Below are 6,448 nucleotides of genomic sequence, written 5' to 3' on the forward strand. Positions count from 1 at the left end.
AGTCACTACAAAAAAATGGTTTTGTATGACAAAAGTAAAGTGTCATGTTTAGTACAAAATTGGTCATAAAAAGCATCTTATGACGAAAATGCTGCATCATAAGGGTCGTCATATAACGACTGTCACATTATGTACCTTGTGACGACTGTTCAGAGTACCGTCACATAATGTCATCACCTTTTGTGACGGTTGCGTTCGTCCGTCACATATTGTTGCTATATATGACAGTGTTATCTGTCATATTTTTTCCAGTCAACGCGTCACCTAATGTTGGGATCGTTTAATATGGCACCCACATACAGTGACCATACAGTGACGACACACTGAGCTCTCATGATAGCTCACAGAATCATAATACACAGAAAAGCCATCATACACAACATTCTCATCACAAGTCATACATAATTCCAGCACACTAGTTCTTCCACAACAGAGGTTCAAACATACAAAGGTTCCACCACAAAGGTTTGAAGCATTCAAACAGACACCAATGTTTGGAAGGAAGGTGGATGAGCGACTGATCTGGCTGAGACTATCAGCAACAATCTTGGAGGGTGACTTTTGTGCTTCTCCTTCTTCTAGCTCTCTTTCCTTCTCGGCAACCATTTTCTCCTACATAAAATGAATGTACTTAGTAACAAGGCCATACAAAAGTGTTGAACCAGGCATTTACTTGAGTGTAGTACATGTAACTTACATATATCTCATTTGCAAGCAGAGTATGACCATTTCGGGGACTATTCATACATTCCCCAAAGAAATCAACAGCATCCGGCTCCATGTTGTTGTACTTAGTCCTCTGCGGCATATAAAAACTTGGGATATAAGATTTGCCATGAAATATTGGTACATGCCAACAACAATACAACATAGTCAAATAATGACTGACAGTTTAAGAAAAAGAACACATGAACATGCATCAATGCTGCCTAGACAGATCAAGACTAATAACATGGCCTAAAGAAACCCTAGTACTGATGATGATCATGTTTGATGACATAGCAATTGTCCTGCTGTTTTCTATTTTAGATGGTCACCATACTAAGTTAATGGTGTTCACACGAAAGAATCCTGTTGCCTGGAAGCTGCAAGCCACAGAGGACAGAGCACAAGCAGATTGACGAGCTCTCAAAAAAGTTCGTCAAAATTGACCAGAACTTTCAATAGACTCCACGTCTCCATGCACTTTCGAAACTAGCCTTATTGCTGTTTTCTGTACTCGCATGGTCTAAAAAAATCTTAGTAGTCGATCAAGAACCAAAGGAAGAAAGAGGGAGGAAGGGATTTGAAGTCTATGATCCCTGGTGGCGCTCAAAAGGAATTGGAACTGCTACCAATTCCTGTTGCTGCCATTCCTTGGCTTGCCGCTGGCCCGCTAGGTTGGAAATTCTGGGTGTTGTTCGCTTGCTTGGGCAGGTTCTGGGGATGAACCATCTGTATGCTTCTCTGCTTCTTTGCTGCAAGCAGATAAATCCATGATCAACAACGAGCAAAATACTACCGTCTACCTATATCCAAGAGGAACAGCCCGCATTACCATTATCAAACTCTTGGTAGCCTTCCTGGAGCTTCCTCTTGGCCGCCTCGAGCTTGGTGTTCTTGGCGAGCTCGAGCTTCGCTCGCACAGAGTTCGCGTCAGGTTGCTGCGCCACCGGTGTCTACCAGACAGATCAACAAAGCGGAGTTCAGTTCAGAGCGAAGCTCGCTTTGCGGCTGGCGGTCAGATCAGGCACGGAAAATGCTCACATCAGAAGCAGCCGACGACTGCGGCCTGCTGCCTTGAGCTGAGGAGGCGTCCTCCTGACGCTGCTGCGATCTCCCGGGGCCTGACCCCGCCGCACTCGAGGGCCTAGCGAGCATCTCCACGACGAACTGCTCCTTCATCTGCCCGCTGCTCGGTTCTTGCGTCCAGCATGGCAACATGAGAGAGAGAGAGAGGCGTCCAAATTCGAGCACGGCACAGTCCAGCAGCTTCCACCAGCTCTGCTCCACGAGCACGGCGCGGTCGGTGAGCTGGCGCCGCGTGCGGAAGCTTGCCAAAGCCCAGCGACCCCTCGATGCGCAGCTTGCCGGAGCCCAGCGCCACCCTGAGGATGGCCGGCTCCTCCCCTGCGCCACCGGCGGACGGAGGTGGGCGCGAGTGGTGGAGCTAGGTTGAGGGGAGGGGGGAGGAGGCCAAGGCAGGTGTACGGGGTGCACGGATCCGTTCACCAGCGGCGGCGGCGGTGCGACGGCATGGTGGGCACGAGTGGCGGCACTAGGTTGAGGGGAGGGAGAGGACTGGACTTGTCTGGGGTGGTGAGCAGCCGAGAGGATAAGGTAGGAAGGAAATTTTGGTCATTTTGGACGGAGAGATGGGAAAGTGAATGCGGTCAAAAGAAAGGGGTACGGTCCTTTTTTGGAAAAAAACATAAAGTGACGCCGCCAAATCATCACATAAAGGCACATCTAAGCGTCATAAAAGTGAAACCATCTACAGGCTCCTGACGCCTGACAATATATGACGAATCTTCGTACCCTTATGTGACAACAAAAACACTATGATCATAAAATCTTCATGGCCTCATGAAATTATGACGATTCAAAAAATTCCATCATATTATGTGACATTATATGACGATAACTGACCTTGTCATTAGGTATTTTGTCATAAAAGGACAAATTTCTTGTAGTGAGTGCTATGAGTCAAGAACAAGGCAACACAAAATATTAAATGTTAAAGTCCTTCGTCCTTCAAAGCATTATTTCCCTTAGGATATAACGATCTTTGGACAAAGGCTATGAAGGACGTACCTTCATCATCACAGTATACATTAATGAAAGACGAAGCATATGAAACATGAAAGATAACATCATTAATATATCTTTATTATGTTTGAATAGATAAGAACAATATTTGATTACATTTGTACCTTCGGCTTGACAAAAGGAAAAAATCCAAGCGTGACACACGAGAGAATACAAATCAGCGTGAACAGTACGGGGGTACTGTTCATCTATTTATAGGCACAGGATGCAGCCTGTGAGAAATTACATTCATGCCCTCTACCAATGATTACAATTATAATACAAGTTATCATGGGCCAATTGGTCATTTCATCTTTAAGTCAGTGCATCTGTAAGTACGCTACGAAGCTCCCTGATTGGTAGCTTCGACTTTGCTTCTGTGTTGATCTTCCGAAGGTGTTTATTCTTATGGGACCTTCGGCGACGAAGTAGACCCCCAACAGTAGCCCCTTCACGGTGCCAGATCGTTTTTCGTAATGAGCTCGACCCGTGAAAAATTCTCTTAGGCTTCGGAATGTCGAAGGTCCGAAAAACACCTTCCCTGAGCACGTTGTCGAGAAACGATTTAAATATTCCGAGTGCAAGGTGGTCCCACCATACGACGGGTATGGTTGGTCTGGTGATTCGCCTTCTCGTGCACTATGGTCCACCGTTCAGTGGGTGTGGGCGAATGTTTAGCTGGTGCGAGCGGCTTGACGATTTACCTTCCCACCTGCAACACTATATAAACAGACGGGTAGGTGTGAAGTTACCACAACATTTACTACTATTGCATTGTTGTGCTGCCAAAAAATTTGACCACAGCCAAAGCTTATTCACCGTATTCTCAATCAAAGCATCATTCTGCTTTAACTTCGTCCTAAGAGGGAGCTTCGGCAAAATCAAAAAGTAATCAACTTCGTCAAAACAGCAAGAAATTCAGCATCAAATGGCCAGGGTGCGTTCAACTGCTAGAGTCACACGCGACGGGGAGGAGGCCAAAGCTGCTGAGACTGCTCCAATCTCCGAAGTAATGAGGCAGTCGAGACTGGTTGTGATAGAGGGCGCCTCTGACGAAGGTGCACCTGCTGCCGAAGCTGATCAAGCAGATGTTGAAGAGGGTGAGGTTGAAGAAGAAGAGATAGATTATTCTGTCATGCCATCTAAACCCAGCCACCTAGAATTTGGAAAGTCTACTGTCTCCGAGGTCGATATGTCCATGATGACAAAGCTAGGCTACTTCGGGGAAGCCGAGAAGAAGTTGATTCGTTTTGGCGGAGAAGAAATCACTCCGAAGCCAGAAAATGATGAGGTGGTAGTTTTTAAGAGCTTTTTCAAAGCAGGGTTGAGGTTTCCTCTGAATGGAATGATTGCGGATGTTTTGGAAAATTTCGAAATTTACCTTCATCAGCAGACTCCTAACGCTATCGTTAGACTCAGTGTCTTTATCTGGGCTCTTCGAAGCCAAGGAGTTGAGCCGCTTGCCGAAGCCTTATGCCGGGTGCACGAACTTCACTATCAAACGAAGGCTAGAGAAGATGGTCTGCACGAGAATTTCGGCTGCTATAATTTTGCCTATCGCAAAGACATGAAGACACCGGTAGTTAGCTACCGCACCAAATGGCCAACCGGTTGGAAAACTGAATGGTTTTATGTTAAGGTTGATGAGAAAAAGGAGAAGCTAGTTCAGAGCCCACTGGACCTAACCTTCGGGTTAACTTGGCCTCAGTGCCACATGACGCCAGGGACATCATGCCCAGATGCTGTGGGCAAATTTAGAGTTGTGGCTGAACATATTGGTACTAGGGATTTGGTTCAGGAGTACTTAGCAAATAGAATATTTCCGACTTTAAAGGAATGGAGTATGTCGAAGCTTAAAGGAGAGAAGAAAAAGAATGAACTTGTTCGACTGCCTTATCATTTTAAGTTCAAGAAACACTTCAAAGAACCCTGTCAAGAATGGTTGGATACAATTGAAGTTATGTGCAATGAAATCTTGGGCAATTATACGAAGAAAGAAGATCAATTGATGACGGCAGGCTTCGGCACACGACCGAAACGAAGGCTGAACCGAGTAATGGACGCTCTAAAATTTGAATATCCAGACTATGAACGGTTGAGCAAAGGTGCCGAAGGGCCAAAACGAAAAAGAGTTGTTAGTGTTATGTAAAGACAAGCTACCAGAATGATAAAAGAAGATGAAAATTTAGCAAAAAATAAAAAAACCAGCCCTGAGTCGAAGGTAGCCATTTCGAAGAAGAGAAAAGCTACAACTCCAGAGCCAAAAGCTAACTTAGAAGAAGAAATTCCCTCAACACCTTCTACCACTGATGCAGAAGAAATTTTAAAGGTAATGACTGAATCTCTACCTAATAAGCTAAGTCCGTTGGGACTGAAACTGATGAGGCTTTTACAGAAGAAGAAGGAGCCTTCGGCTGCCGAGAAGCCGGCTGAACCAAAAAAGCGAAGAATTATTACTGTCATTGAGGCTATTGAAGAAACACCGCCGTTGGCCTCAGCGCCAAAAACAGCAGTAGCCGAAGCTGCTCTTGCCGAAGCTTCCACTTTCGAAGCTGCAGCAGCCGAAGCCACAAACTTGGAAAACACACTTACTGATATTGATGAAATGATTGCCGAAGTGCTGCTGCTGAGGAAGAAACTGCTGCAGCTGCTGAGGAAACCCCAGCCGCAGTGGCTGAAGAAGGGGAGAAGATGCCTGAAAAAGAGAAGGAGATTGCCGAAGATGCTTCAGAAGAAGAAGATTTCAACTTTCAAAACATAATTGGGCAAGAGTTGTCTAAGGCTGAAAAAGAAGAACTGAGGGACTATGCTATATCTTGCATGTACCAGCCAGGGGCGCTGCTCTTCGGTGGTGTTGCCGAAGAGAGCTTAGGATGCCTTCGGGACCGAGTTGGGGTGAAGGTTGTCAGCACTCTATCAAAGAGTGTTGGCTTCCCGAAGCTTGAGGCTGACCTCAGCAGATACCGGCGACAACATATCGCCGACAGCTTGTTTTATTCTAACTTTAAGGTAAAATTCTTCCCTTAACTTTTTTATTGTTTTGATATGAAGATGTTTTCTGATGAAGGTTAAGCAAAGCCTTGAGGATGCAACAAGACCTTGAGGACAAGAAAAACGAAGTTATAATTGAGGGCTTAGAGAACAAGATTAAAGATCATAAAGCTGCCCTAGAAAAGAAAGACTTCGTGCTTCAAATGATGGAAGGTTCACTGGCAGAAGCTCAAACCGAGATCGCCAGATTGAACAGTGAACTTTCCCTGAAGTCAAAAAGCTTTGAGCAAGAGAAGAAAGATTTCAAAACAAAACTCGAAGCCGAAGTTGAAAAAAGTTCAAATCTGCAGAAATCACTCAAGGATCTTCAAGAAAAATGCTTAGGCTTCGACACCCGGTGCATTCAACGGCTGAAGCAGGTCTTCAACTCAGTTGGAGCCAGTTCCGAAAAGTTTAAACCATCGGTTGAAGACCTGCCGGGCACATTTGGTCATATTGAAAGTGAAGTTGATGCTCTCAATGAAGTTATAGCTAGACACGACGACTTTTGTGCTCGGCTAGCTTCTCAAGGCACGACTGTTGCTTTCATGAAGTCTGGTTGTACACATGGAAATATTGTAAACAGACCAAACTTCATCCTATACCAGCAGACTTGGATGACATCCCCGGC

General features: G+C 45.3%; 1 pseudogene across 1 annotated transcript; it reads right to left on the reverse strand.

Annotated features, from left to right (window-relative positions):
- Positions 1 to 386: 386 nt before the first annotated feature.
- On the reverse strand, positions 387 to 2,289 carry LOC100274603 (LOC103641613-like pseudogene; annotated as a pseudogene). Its single transcript, NR_158639.1, has 5 exons — positions 1,747 to 2,289; positions 1,538 to 1,658; positions 1,335 to 1,457; positions 698 to 799; positions 387 to 612 (listed from the first exon to the last, which is right to left on the reverse strand). The product of NR_158639.1 is annotated as a protein-like pseudogene (transcript).
- Between the last annotated feature and the right edge of the window lie 4,159 nt (positions 2,290 to 6,448).

This window comes from Zea mays, chromosome 9, assembly GCF_902167145.1.
Source record: "Zea mays cultivar B73 chromosome 9, Zm-B73-REFERENCE-NAM-5.0, whole genome shotgun sequence".
NCBI lineage: Eukaryota > Viridiplantae > Streptophyta > Magnoliopsida > Poales > Poaceae > Zea > Zea mays.